This window comes from Anopheles coluzzii, chromosome 2, assembly GCF_943734685.1.
Source record: "Anopheles coluzzii chromosome 2, AcolN3, whole genome shotgun sequence".
Lineage (NCBI taxonomy): Eukaryota > Metazoa > Arthropoda > Insecta > Diptera > Culicidae > Anopheles > Anopheles coluzzii.
The window spans coordinates 99,002,432-99,017,760 of NC_064670.1; the positions used below are offsets into that span (position 1 = coordinate 99,002,432).

The window sequence follows — 15,329 nt, forward strand, 5'->3', positions numbered from 1 at the left end:
ACCTGACGCACTCGGGTGGTGTTTTTTTCTATGTACATGTGTGCAGCCGCCTTGCGCAGCAGCCTGGAACACCTGGGACAGGACACCACACAGGATGACAGGATTTTTGTCAGCTCGTAGGTTCCCCAACCGATGAAATTCCACCCCTAATAGAGCAGCGGTAGAGCAATTTTATTGCCCTTGATATTTTTATTGCACCCATTTGTGAGTCCAACACACAACGGGAAAGCTTGTTAGTCATTTGGGCGTCCAGACGTACTGAGGAACTGGGAAGGGCATACTGATGAGTCACAGTTTTTTTTGTTGTCACGGGAGTGTGGAAAGCCATTCCCGGGGCGTTTTTTGGCAAGCATCTTGATTGCGGCGAAAGCTAACACAAGCTCTTTTTTGCAGCGTCTTCTTTCGTTACACTTTTCACCCGCAGATTGGATCACTTTTCTGTTGCTGATGTTGCTCTGCCACATGACAGTTCTATTAAAGTCACACCCTAACGTAACAAACACACACACACACACACAGGGCGGATGGGTTTAGCAGCAGAGTGGGAGAATTTTAATTATAACAAACCATGCAAAGCGTGTCCTGTTTTTCCGGAACCCCGTTTCGCCACCTCTAACCTTCTGCCCTCGGTGGTCGGTGAGCCCTTTTTTCGTCCATTCTGTCACACAGTCACACTACACAGCCAGCAAATGGCAGTGGAGGCGAAATGGGGAAAAACTTTTCAAATCTACACGCGAAATATCTTTCGTCCTTGGACACACTATATAACTTTCCCGGTTCGGCGGGAGTAGTGGCCGGATGTGCCACAATTTATTATCCGACGTTTGCATCAACTCTATTACACGACCCACCGAAGTGTCCATGCCAGTGGTAAGGGGAAAGGTTTCCTGTGACCGGACCATGTTATCAAATTGGTAGAAAAAGTTAAATTGGAATTTATATATAGTGGTGAGGCAGGACACAGGCAGAACGGAGAAGTAGTTGATCTTGCCCCACACACACAAAAAAAACCCCTTTCAAAGCCTATTTGCGGATAAACTCGTAATTGAGGTTGAGGTAAAGCGTAAAGTGAATTCCCATGGTAGACACACACACACACTCAGACACTAACACACAGGGAGTGACATTTTGCAAAACCAATAATCCATCGAAGGTTTGGAATTGCAAATGGAAAATTGTAACTCCCGGTCGTCGCCCTCGCTTCGGTTCGGTTTTGCTGCGATTATTCAATTTAATTTACGACACTTTTACACTTTGCCCGTGCCAAGGTTCCGCCGGAAGCTGGCACCGTTGAGGCGCAATTGAATGATGCCTCATCCTTTCCCGCCGACTAGAGCGCGGTGAAGCACAGTTGCACAGCTCCCCCGGAAGGCATAACCAGGGAGTCGGGGGGAAAGCTAACGAGTTGTTGCCTTTTACCAGTGTTGGCCGCTCTCTCTCCGCTCCTTCTACCGGTGGGTATACATAAACGGATGGGTAAGCGGAAACAAGGATGTGGCTTTTCTGCGTCGGTTTGTCACAAACTCTCCCTTTTTTTTCTTTGGCAATTCCTGGGATTGGGTTAACACTTTTTCCCATTTCCTTCAAAATTCCACCAGTTGTTGGGGCGGAAAACCCGGTGCGTGGGGGGGTTTTTGGTGTAAGTTTTGTTTGCCGATGTGTTTAGCTTTCGCATTCTCTGTCTCACTCGGTGAAGGTCTCATAAAGTGCTTTGTGCGCTTGTTGCTGCTGTACGTCGGTAATGGTTGCAGGAGCAAAAAAAGGGAGGATTTCCGCTACCGCTTTACCATCTTCCTGTCGACATACATACACAACCACCGCCATCATCACCACCACATAGCTTAGTGGAACCGGAAAAGAGTGCGGAAAGAAGTTTCCCTTCAAGTTGTTGCTCCTTTTTTCTGCTGTTGTTGCTGCTGCTGCTGCTACCGTCCCTTCTAGCTCGGGGATGTGAAATAGCAAATAGCCACGACAGGATGGAGACGAAATAAAATAATAACGAGGAAAACAACCGGTGAGTGGGTGAGCTCATAAATCCTTAATGTGGTAACCGGTAACTGCCGGACACTGTGTTAACCTTTTCCGCCATCCACCACCACCACCACCACCGAGCTTTTCTACTTCAAAGGTAAGGGGTCGGTTTTCTTTTTCGGGAAGGACCAGCCCAGTTCATATAGCGCCATTTTGCGCTCCCGATGACGACCTGCTGCTGATGATGATGTGCAAATCCCGTCCTCACTTGGCTTGGACGCCTTTCAAATCATGCCGTAGTTTATTACCATTGTACCTGGCGGGGTTGTTTCGGGATAGAACAGGAGTCACAAGCCAAGCATTTACTTGGCCAGCTCCAGAGGGAGTAGAAATTGTCGTTAGATTTTTGTACCGTTTTTTTCGTAGCTCCAAAAATCATAAACAGGTTTAAAAGTCATGGGCTGGGACGGCACAACCGTAGCGGACAAAAAAGTTGTTGCTGAAACTTAACTTTAGTCCCTTTTTTTGTTTGGAGGATACAATCAAAAGCGCTCCACTTTGTGTCCAAAATAACCAAACAAAAAAGTGAGGTTTAGTTTTTTGTTTTGTTTTCTATTTAGAGTTTAAATTATCCTACAACTTCATTATGATGTACGACTGTACGGGAAATAGAGCCACACATCAAACTGTATCCAAAAGGTGGAATGGATTCATTTCAGCACAAAAAGGTCCCACGGCCTCAGGTGAAAGCCTCTATTTCTCAGATAGTACTAATCGCATCGCTTGTACGGGTTACAGAGCACCCGGAAAGGATCCCGTGTACCCTTTTTTTTAATGGATACGAGTGTAAAAACCCAAACTAAAGCAATCATCGTGGCCAAGCGGTACGGTACGAAATCATGATACTACATCGGGCCGGAAATTGAGTTTGCTCGTGTGATAAAGCACGGAATAAGAAAACGGCAACTAATCCGCACGTGGCCGTTACTTTCCGGTGCTAACAAAAGGACATTCTTACGTGAACACCCCCCAGTGCGGGTTGTAACACAGGGAAAGAGCAGAGAGGAAGATGTGAACAAAATGGCTCTAGATAAACTATCTCATTCCTTCTGTTTTTTGGATATCGGATGCTAGACAGATACATTGCCTTAATTGAACCTCTGTTTGTACGATTTGTTCAGCGGAAGTAAGCTGGGCTACGAAGCGATAACCGTCTACATTCCCATCAACACACAGACACACAGACACACAAACGAAACGAAACATTCAAAATACAAAGCGCTCGAAAACAAATCCGTTAACGCCATGCCCTATCTATCTTGAGGCCTTTTTTCGGAACGGCCGGACACGGAGACGGTCTCACAGCCAGTTTCAACACCCGAAATCTCTCTCTCCAAATCGAGTTATTTTGATCAAATTTTCGACGGAAAAACACAGACACAAGGGCCTTAGTGTGCTTTGGCGCTTGGTTTGTTTTCCCGCCAGAGGGCGCCGTTACCGAAACTAAACTCAATTAATGTTGATTGAAGTTTTTCTCGGAATAAAAAACAGGCACCGGTGAGTACAAGGAGGTGTCCTCGGCAAAGATAGGTTGGAAAATTCCTTCAAACACCTTCGCTCACACACACACACACAGCGTCTTATCTTTCCGTGAGCGAGTGTAATATCCTGTTGAATGTGGTACATTAGTTGTGTGGTGCAGAAGCTCGTGTCGTGTGCAAGAAACCCAACGCCCAAAAACTCCATAAAGAAGGTGTACGGAGAAGGTGAATAGGCACCGCGGGACATAATTTCCTTAATCGATCCGTCTTCTTATTTTTAGGCGGACCACCGGTGTGTGGTACCGGTGGGCAGGGAAATAAACATTTCACGGACGGACCGGTTTGAAGGATCGTCCAAGAAGACGACTTACTCCAGCGTGTAGTCACCCCGGGGGCTGCAGGTCGGTTTCAGGTAATGTTTCTGTAGAATGGCCCCGGTGCTTGGGTGAAAGCGTTCCAGGAACGTAGGGAGTCATTTTTCCTAGGTGAGGTTCTCTCGGTTGCTGTCACGCACGCAAGCTTCACAACCACCGTGCACACCTTCACCATTAAGGTTAAGGGCGCAATGGTGGGAACAGCGCTGAAATGAGTCTCCAAGGAGGGGGTTGTAACAGAAGGTGTATTTCACTAAACAAGGAAGAAAGCGTACGGCCCGCAGCGTGCGAGGGAACACACGAGATTAATGACCGCGATATGTTCATTTATGCAACGGAGGAGAAGATGGTCCAGGACGTGGTACCCGTCAGCCACCATTACTCTAAGTCAGCAGTCAAATGAGACAAACGTCGAGGATGAAGGAAAAACACACCCACCCCGGCAGTCGTCCCGAGCTGGATCAGCAAGCTCAGGCAAAAGCTCTATCCAGCTAGATGGCGGGAGTTTCCTGTAACCGAGGAGTTTATGTTTCACGCGACGAGCGTCTTTTGCCGTTTGCGCACAAACTACGTGACACATTGTCGCATCGGCTGACAGTTGTGGATGAGAAAATTAATCATAATAGCTGCGACACTCCCTAAGCTTTTTCTCTGCGCCGGAAAGAGTGCAGTTCCGGAGCGTGTTTGACACGCGTGGTTTGGTGAGGTATTTTCTTTTGTATATTTGTTGGATAATTGCACGTGTAAAAGAAGCGCTTAAAATTAATGCTGTGGTCTCTTCTGAAGCGCATAATCAATTGCAAATTCAATTACGATTATGCTATCACAATTAGAAGGAACCCTTTTATATTAGGTTAGGTTGAAAAACGAGGTCAAAAAGGATACTGTTCCTAGAGGTCCAAGTATGAAATGGAAAATTGTTTAATTTCATAGCATTTCGATGAAAAAGCTCGCCATGAAATCAATCTTAAACACATAAAAGATTTTTAGCAAATTATTCCCATAGCTCATTGCTCAAAATAGAAGCACAAAACACAAACTAACGATCACAATCTGCCACTCTGATACCTCAAATTAAAACGTTCGCTTGATTCCATTTAACTAAAAATCGTACAATCCACACAATTCCCCATCTCCCCCAGGCACAATCGAAAAAAGGATACGAAAAATAATGAATTCTCTTCACATCACGTACATTAGCATGTCACAACCTTCAGCGGCTTAATTGTCACAGTAACGCACTGAAGCGCGTAGAAAAACGCTCTGAAAAAATACTCTTTCACACCTTTCAGCAAGCATAAACGGATGATGAGGCAAAAACGGCACCTTTTGCACCATTAAGATTTGTCGTGATTTTTCCCGCCCACCACACATTCTGGCGCTTTCCGCGTAACTAAAACACACGCTAGAATAATCTTCCCCATCTTCCCTTACCCAAATTTCCCGGGCCGGGTGATTCTCTGTTTCTATGGAATTTCAGCGCCGGTCGGTGTGCAAATGGTTCCGTTGTCAACAGCCGGGTTCTTCAGCATTCAAAAGGCAGATTGCGTGCCGTCTCCGACACGTAACAGCAAATGGGGCAACACCTTCAAGGAACTGTCATCCCCGGGGCGGGTCGCTCCGTCACGGTGGTGTGGAAAGTCCTTGGTTCCTTTTTTTTTTTGAAGCTCATCATCCACCACGTGTCGCTGAAGGAACGGGACGCGCGATATGGTGATGATGATGGGCATGATGGTTGTCATATTTTGTCAGTGTCTGGGAGGTTTTTGCTTTTCGCACCTTCACACAAAAACAAGCGTAGAAAGGAAAGTCAAGCGGAGCTGGTGCTTTGCTTTCATTGGCACGATTTTAGTAATCACTCATCCAGGAGGAATGCGTTCTCCTGTGGTTGTGTCGTGTTTTTGCACAACGTTTGCGAACGGAGATTGCAGGGAGGGACATAAGGTGTGTTAGTGGAGAAGGTGGAAGTAAGGTAGGTGATGATTTTTATGACATTCGCTCTGCCCGCTTGGCGGGTCGTTGCGCCTCACATGAGTGGATCGTTCGCATGCCAACATTTATGCTTCGGTTGCTTTTATTTACCGCTTTTGATTCGAATTAATGATATGCCATTTGCCATTATTCGCCACACACAGACACCCTCGGGAGCGGGCTCCGCTCATTCGTGAAGCATTCAGCCAAGGGCGACGCTTCAGCGGAGGAGAAAGAATGTCTTCTAGCACAAATCATTATCCATGGATTCAATTTTGGGAAATGATTTGTCTTGTTTTTGCCATCTGAATTCTTTTAATTCAAACTTGCATGAGGTTCTTCATCTCTCTATCTAGCTCCAATTTTTTTGTTATTATAATACGGTACACCAACAATACCAGCATCATCACATCCCAAAGGGAAAGCGCATGAATTCCTTCTTCTTTCCACTCTCTCACACACACACACACGTACAAATACGCCCGAAAAGTAAAAGTATGTGACACTTGCTTACCTTTCGTCAAATCACCGGAGCGGAGAAAATGGTTCACGCTGGGAAAAGTGTCGCCGTCGCCGTCACCGTTCTCCACTACTACCCCTGCCTGTGAGCTGCAGGACACGGCTAACGAAATCTGTAACGAGAAGGAAACAAACTTTGTAAGAGAAATGCTACCACTAGCGTTTGATGAGGAAAAGTGCATTACGTAAAATGAAAGTCTCTTAACTGGTGGCTGGCTGGGTGGCTTGAGAAGACCGCCGCGTGAACGGGAAACCCTCGCGCGTGAAGTTAGCCCCTATTATGTGAGGTGCCAAAATAGATGACGATGCAGGGCGAAGCGAAAATGTGACGAGCTCCGGGAAGCTCCGGCCGGCTGGTGCAAAAGTTCCAGCGCATTGTGAGAGGCGTTCTAATTTAGTTTGCTCTGTTTGCTTAATGTCAACCAATGGAGCCTCAAGCGCCCTCACAGCGGTGGCGGCGAGTGTGAAGGAACAAACTTAGCTGATGGAAGTAAGTCGAAAATAAGTCTGCTATTTACCATAAAGAGCGCCCGGGTGGGGAGGATTCTTTTTTCGCCCATCCCCCCCCCCCCCTTGTGTAACAACGTGTTGAACTGTGTTACACAGGGAAAGGAAAGGGCAATAGGTGAAAAACAGAAGGAAAAGGGAAGGTTGTTTGCCGAGCGTTGGCCAACCATAATCACGTGGTAAGCCGCATTTACATTTGAGTTTTATTGTTGCTCAACACGTTTCAAGTTTACACGATCGTTAAGGTGAAGCAACAATATTATTTTAATTTGATTGAAAAATCCACCTCTTAATTGTCCAATTGAGGAGTGCTTTTTATCAATCAATTTTCAAAGCATTCAACAGCACAACACTTATAAGCAAAAACAACTAACACTTCCTTCATCACAGATTGTTCAGTGTGTTTTATTGTTTTGCTTGCTGCGAGAGTTAAATCTTCAATCAACTTCTTGCAAGCTCTTCCCACACTAATGGAGTGCTTCCCTACTTGAAACTTATTTTCCTTCCCAGTTTGTCCTTTTGAAACAATTCTCCGCTGCAGCAAGACAAAAACAGAATAAAACACCAATCACTGCCATCAAGTACTGCCACGCGTACGCGTCAACCGTTGGACCGTCAAAAGCTCCCGTTGAAGGAGCCTCAAAACGGCGGGACAAGCCAACAATTGGCAATAATGGAAATGATTCCTTAAGCTTCCGTTCGGTTCCGCCCCATTCTCTCTCTCTCTCTCTCTTTCTCTCTCTCTCTCTCTCTCTCGCACCCAACGAAGCTCGACAGGTGGTGCAAAAACAAATCCATTCCGCGCGACACACCAAACCGGCCAGAGGTGTAGAAAGCAATCAGTCAGCCAGTCAGCCAGCCCCAGCTTGGACCGAACCACGTGCCGCATACAAACCATCCCACAACCGATAAAGCTTTAATTGAGGGAAAAGTTAGATTGACGATGTGTTTTTCTATTCCGCATCTCGTCGTCGCCGCCACCACCACGCCTTTTGCTGAGTGGCAGCATCGAGAGGCATTAACGTTCTGGTCGCTTTACCGCTGTTTCGCTGTTTGCTTCCACTGTGGGCTGTGTGCGTGAACATTGAGAGTGAAACGGAAACGGAAAAGTGAAAGCATTTCAGGGTTATCTCACAACAAATACACTTTGTAGAAGCACATTAGATAGAGAATGTGAACCAAACCCCTTTTTTCCCTCTTGCTGACAAGCGTCATACACATACACACGCGTTGATATGTGTTTAACTTTGCAGAAACCAATTTGTACGCGGCTAGGTTGGAAGCTAGGTGGCAAGAAGAATGGGGAAAACAGTCCAACAGCAACAGAGTGAGTGAATGAGCACAAAAAACAACACTTTGAAGAAATTTCTCGCTACCAACATCCTTTTTCTCCTTTTTTTTCCTCAAGCGTGTACAATGTTAAAGTACTAGAAGGATGTGAAACCTCCGAGGTTTGTTTTTCCGACCGGCTGCGGGAATATGCTACCCCCCATTCTGGCAGGGCAGCAGCAAATGATTTTCCGAGTATCGGATGATAGAAATTGGATCGTGGGAAGGCATACCAGGCTGGCCAGCTGTGTGTGCGAGCAAAGTTCTTTAAAGAAATGAACGCCTCCACTCCACTTGCTTCTCCGCTGCAGCAGCAGGCGTCCCCACACGTCAGCTTTGACGCAGCAACCCTCCCCCAGCGTGACGTTACTTGCCTTGCCGACACCAGTCAGCTTGCCGTTTGCGTGATTGAAGAAAGTTGATCAGAATATGGCCGCTTCCTCGCATTGGCTTTCCTTTCGATTGTGGTGAAGTTATGCCCGAAATAAATTGATGGGCGTGCGATGGGCGAAACTCTCTGTTCTACGCCCGGGCGAACGCTCTATACCCACACACGCACACGCATGGTAAGGGCGGAAAAGCGAGTGAATATTGGATTGAATTTCTAAAATTTCATTACGAAAAGCTTCTCTTTTTTTTGTTGGGTGGGGGTGAATCGATGAACCATTTCCCCTTTTTTGTGGTAGCTTTTGAAGTGTATGCTACGTGGAATGAAAGTGTGATCAGTGTGGCGGGTGTACTTACACTCAATACCAACGTATGCTAACTTCTTCTGTTGGGGAAAAACAGTAAAAAGAGCTTAAATCGATCGGAATGTCTCGATGAAAGCTCCAACATCTAGAAGTACCGTTTAAACAAAGTCTTAAATAAAACTCTCCACAGTATTGAGCACACTTCACAGCAGCTGCTGCGCTACCCCATCAATCTTCGTCGCTTGACAGCGCATCGTGTGCAGCTGATGTCATCTCTCGGTGGTCTTCAACGGTACAAACATCCAAACAAGATGCAGATCGACCCAAACACTCCAACTATGGAGGCGGCCCCGTTGCACAGCGAGCTGCACAGCGAAGGTCGTTTGTTGACTGCACGGTCTGCCCCTGCAGCGGTAAAGGCCTCTCCTCACCGAACCTGTGTAAGGCTGTTTGCAGCGGTACTTCAGCTACCGGTTTTCTAAATTCGGAAACGCTCTCCACTGGAGCGCTGCTGTCCGATTGCGCGGAAATCAACATAACTCACCTGGGGAGCCTGTCTCCAAATTGGATAATTGGCCATCTCGCGACCGTAAGGTGTTTGGTGTTGGGCCCCCGGAATGGCTAATTGAGAATTAATCCTCAAATTTGTCCACATCAGCTGGGCATACATTGAAAAAAACTGTGTGTCCCAGGTTGGATGTCACCGGCTTAGGAATAGGAACTGGTATTACACTGCACCGTCCAATTACGGGTCCTCACCTGAGCCGGCACGATAACCTCTGTCGCTGAGCTGTGCTGAGGTGCAAGAGGTGAACTGCTTTGGCAGTGCAGCAACGAACCGTCTGACAGTTATTTATGGCCACAACTCGTCACAGCACAAAGCAGCGCGTGCCACCGTCGCAAACCTACGCGTTACTCTTACAGTTTGTCTCAGTTTTTGTTTTTGTTAGACCCCAGAACACACATTCACTCACGCACCTTCCTCGGGAGGGGGATTCGGGGCATATAGACTGGGTGGGTAAATTATTTTTTAATTTCTTCCTACTCACTCCAGTAATTATCTATCTGCCCGCAAAGAAAAAAAATGGGCAAAACGTTGACTTTCCCTCATATGTACACAATAAATCGTCACCATTAGTAGAACGACAGGCTCGCTCGCTGGCAGGGGCACCGTTTCTACATATTTCCGTACGAATTTCACGTATGTTAGCTCCATCGAACATACTTGTGTCTTTTTGTTTGCATGCTTCTTATGCTTGCCCTGTGTGCCACGGGAAAGCAATATTCGGTACTGATGGAGTTGAATTGTTTCTGTTTTTTTCTTCGCTCCCGCTCTCCATTCATGACTCCATTTGAAAGTGCGGTGTGTCGTTGATAAATTATGCTGTTTTGCTTTGGCGATCCCACAGTCACATACGCAGCGTGAACACTTTTTTTTGCCGGGGAGAGCCGGAGTAGCAAAATAGAAATAGTTCGCATTGCCGCACCAGCACACATGGGGAAACTTTGGGCTCACTGCAGTAGCACCAGCAACAACAGCAACACAAAACTAGGACTTGAGGATCATAAATTTCGTTTAGTTTATCAAGAAAATTCCACCGCCAATGTGCGATCGCACGATGGTGAATAATTATGACCTCTTTGTTTCGGGCGTTTTATTCTTTCGTTCAATAAATTAATAAACAAAAAAAGCAGTGAGCCTCACCCAGGTGAATGTAAAACCGTTTGAGGGGAATGAGAGGGAGGGGAGGGGGGAAGTACAAAGTATTTGCTGCCTGGAATAAATTAAATCGAACCTGCCGACAACTGAGCCACGAACACGTGCAGGGCGTTATGCGAATGAGATAGACACCAGACCGCCTATTGGCCAGTTGTAGAGCCAAACACACTAATGCGAGCTTGTGTTCTTATCCATTGAACTGTAATAGTAAATAAAAAAACAACATGTGTTCTTGCTAGACGCCACAAAATGTCCAAAGACTTAAGAATTATTTCCACCACTCTGTTCTGTGTCCGCAATGGAGCGGGTTTTACTAACCACCGATGACTAACCACTCTCGGACACTGTACCGGTGTTGCCCATCTGGTGCACGAAATGGAGTGGAAAGAAGGGCGGTAAAAAAAAAACAAATAAATGCAACCCTTATGCTGCAGCAAAACCCACTCACTCTCCATCCAGTGCAGGTCAGCCGCCGGTGACGAAAATCTCTGACCCGCGCGGCAAAGCGTGTGTCGCGTGCCGGGTGAACCGGGGTTGCTCGTTCTTTTTGCTTGCCAGTACCGTTCAAGCGGCTCGTCCATTGCTTATTTACGCGGAAAGGTAAGCGTCACTCAGGCTCTACTAGCCCCTTGGGACGGTGGACGAGCCTGCCAAAGACACGTTCTATCGACACACACACGCACACTCATACACACGGTCCCTTCTGTGTCAATGCAATTAACGATAATAAGCGAAAAGCCGTTTGCGGCTCGTTTCGGTGCGCAAGTGCGAATTGGAAAGGGAGCACATGGCGCTACACACTGTGCATTATATGTGCATTAAATGGGGTTGTTTAATGGTGATTTGATTCGGTTTGTTAATGGCCGTGTTTACGGGTTGGAGCATGAAATGAATGGCAGTTTCTGCCAGGGCGGAGAATTGTTTCAATTTGGGAATGGTAGAACAAAGGAGACCAACAGGATAATAAAACTGTTTGTTTTGTATTTATGGAGTTTCAGTTGTGTGTTTGGGATGGATAAGTATTGATAAAAGAAATTAGGGCTCTTGATGAATAATTACAACTTCTTACTTATGCAGCAGTAGCAGCAGTGCTGCAAAATGTCACTATCAATCAAATGAAAAAAATCTGACAGATACAAAATCCATATCAGCGTCACGTACTCAATTGTGATAATCAGAGGTGATACTCAGAACGGTTGGTATGACCAATACATGCTTCATGCCATTTTTGCGACCATCGCTTGGTTAGTCACTATGTGACTTTTTTTTTACTGTGATCAGTTTTGCAAAATGCCACTAACAAATGTCATGTCATGTCAGTATAATGTCATAACAAATTCCGGCTGCAACAAAATCATGTCAGCGTCACTAGCTTTAGTGTAATAATCAGATGCGAACCTCAAACAGTTGGTGCGACCATCACATGCTTGGTGACATTGTGTGCAACCAACTCTTGGTCAGTCACTTGGTCGCGACATTTTCAATCGGTGATCATCGCGATGGTCATGGGAGGAATACGGTGCGTGCGAGTGGTTTCAAGAAACATCATGAGCATGTTTTCTCGCTCTGTTTGACCCGACAGATAATCAAAACATACATAGGGAGAAAGAAAGCTTATTTTGTTGCTTGGCTCACGTGCCAAGTATATTCCAAGAATGTCATGATTATCGCCGACAAAAAATGTCATGACCAAGTGACCAGAATTTGAGTGCTAATCAAAATGTAACCAAGCATGTGATTGATTCTCCAACTGTTTGAGTATCGTCACTGATCATCTCAGTTGCGTATGTGATCTGATTTGAGCTTCGTTTCAGTCATGAGTGTTGATGACTGAAACAGTGACATTTGTCATCACTGTTCACAGCCAGAAAAATCATGATAATGCTTGCGCCGGCATTAAGCTAAACTTGTCATTCAGAGTATCGCTATGTTCATAACGGATATGTTCATTGTTTTCGTTGGTTAAAATCTCGTGATACTCATGACTGTTTGCAGCACTGGCTGCATGTTGCAAAAAAATAGGCTGCTTTTAAGAAGTTGTCATTGCCCCACAGGAAATGAAATTCATCCTGCACCGAAATGGCGCTTATCCTCTTGTTTGATGGCTTCATGTTGTGTGCTATTACAATGTTCATGTTAACCATCATCTTTTCTGCCTCTTTTCCACTTTCAATTTGTCTCTTAGGAAAGCTCACTTACCCTATTAGCCCTCTACAACCTGCATCGTTGTACCAATTTCGGCGTACGTCAATCAGCATCCGATGATGTTCTGCCCTTCAAGCGACAGTGGCTACCGCTTGTGTGACATCAGATTTCTTCGGAAACAACTGTTTCCCAAATATTGAGGCCGAATTATTACGCCCTGTTTTCCACAAAACCCACCATCCTCGCAATGGTACAGTAGCGCCGGCAAGATATGCTGCTGACAGGCTCGTTTCAGACAGCTTGAAGTGCTCACGTTTCATTCGGCTGCTAGCGTTGGAGAAAAGCCCTGAATAAAGGTACGAAGCGTGAGGAAAAACACAACGCAGCCAAAAAGAGAAAAGCCCAGACGCAAATAATCAGGTGACACTTTATTCATTTGACATTGTGCGTTGTGCACGTACGTTTCAACATCACTTTCGTGTCACAATGGGGAACCGGTGCCGGAAATCTGCCCAATCGATTGTTTTCCCGGTCGGGCTTTGGTGGATTTTTCAATCACAAAACGATGTGAATAAATCGCCCAATAATTACTCAACCGTACCGCGATGTGCCTGAAGCATTCAGAGCAGTTTTTTATGCCTCTACTTTTTTGCTTGCTAAAGTCTCTCATTCTCTCTCTTTCTTTCGCTCTCTTTGTGCCAATGTGCGCTTGAACAAGTTTAACTCGTCGAGGCGGTTGAATTTGGTCACGCAATTTTCTCATCATGCGCGTTTTGGTGTACAACGCGATGGATTCCGCAAAAAAAGGCACATGAAAATTGGGAAATAGATACTGAGAAAAACGTACCTGTTGTTTTGTCGTACCCCAATAAAAAGGAAAACTCCCCACAGTGAAGTGTAAGCAACAGGCGTCCACAAGCTATTACGAGATCTATGGCAGCATAAATAAATGTAAAGCGAAGGAACAAAAATAAAAACACAAAAGAAAACTACCAGACAGTGCAAAAAAGCACTGGGGGGAAAAAGAAATGTAACCACCATAACAAATCACGCCTTTCACTGTCAATGGCAGCTCAGCAGCCCGCGTTCATTCGCCGGTACCCGCAATTTCATAACGATGCCCTGCATAATTATGCATTAAACGATGTTGTGGTTCATTAATTAAACTCATCAGAATACAAAGAGGAAATTAGCGTTCTTGTTTTTTACCTTTCCTCATTGTACCCCCCCCATGGTAAGGGGGCAGGTGAACCCACACGCATTCCATAATGAGCGGTGATTCTACCAACAGCAAGCAAAACCCTACAAATAGTGCTTGATCCCTGCAGTACACAATTTGCTGTTTGGTTGTATCCCGATTTGGTTTTATCAAAATTAAGCCCCACCACAGTGGGAGGGGGGTTTCCAACTGCCAAACATTCCCTTGGGATACACCGGATCCGGATCGTGGCCTCGCAGCGCACACAGGAAACACACACACAAACACACCCGGAAGAAGAAACAATTTATCACAATCGCTACAATTTCATCGGGTTGCATTTCAACGGGGTTTTGCGAAAGAAGTCAAGTGGGGATGGGAAGCTAACGGGTAGAACGTGAGCGAAAATTGATATCCGCCCCGAAAATCGCTACACTTTAGAGGCCGCAGACACACACACACACACACACACATTCGTTTGTTTTCCACAGCCCGGGTGCCAAAGGCAGCCACAGGTTGTGGCGTGAAAAACGTGAATCGATAGTTCAATCGACACCGATTCGGCACCGAAACCCACGAGCACGCGACCTTTTTGGTGGGATGGGGAGAGTGGGAGAGGAAGCTATGGGGTAAATCCTTTTGGGAAAATTCGTGCACGGAACCGACTTTACGCAGGGCGAGAGAGAGAGAGATACTGAGCGAGTGCGGGAACGAGCAAGCAAGCAACGGGAAAGCAACATGGGAATGAAGCGGATCGCTTTATCAATTATAAACTTTTCTGGCCCCGGAAAACTGTTTTCCATGCCAGCTCATGTTGTTCGGTTGGGCTGTGATAGGAAAGTGTTTGGAATGGAGTGATTCTGTTTTTTTTTATTCGCCATTTCCTTTTCTTCTTTCTTCCCACCGTCTCGGCCCTCGCGCCCTTCGCCAAGGCTCGATTTTTGTTCCGTGAAACACCTCAAGCCCGTTTCGGTTTGGCGCGTGACGACGCAAGGGTGGGAATTGCAAAATTGAAAACTGTACCAAGGGCAAACCGCAGACGGCACAGGGCAAGCGTTTCCACTGCCAGTGGAACTGTATCAAATGCAAATACTTCAAACAACGACAAAAAACAGCTCCTCCCACTCGCGTGTTTACAGTTCAGTGGAAATTCATGCACAAACGATGTTAGGTTAAATTTGTGAGGTGGGTTGTGTTTTGCGTTTTTATATTTTTTTAGATTTTTGGCTCACCGCTTCTATTGATATCGTTAGGCCGGATCAAAGAGTGCTAAAGCTTGCAGGATAAGCGGAGGGCCAAAGTTTTGTAGGAATTCATGCGCGTGCAATACGTGTTTGATTTAGTGCCGTGCTGGTGGATTTG

The 15,329-nt window shown here is 46.0% G+C and overlaps 1 protein-coding gene across 1 annotated transcript in view; it reads right to left on the reverse strand.

The window, feature by feature from the left end:
• Nucleotides 1-15,329, reverse strand: part of LOC120949116 (midnolin homolog) — a 90,512-nt gene that overhangs the window by 47,395 nt on the left and 27,788 nt on the right. Inside the window, exon 3 of the mRNA XM_049607288.1 lies at nucleotides 6,372-6,489. The gene's annotated coding sequence lies outside the window, so the exon portion shown is untranslated. The remainder of the gene's footprint in view (nucleotides 1-6,371; nucleotides 6,490-15,329) is intronic.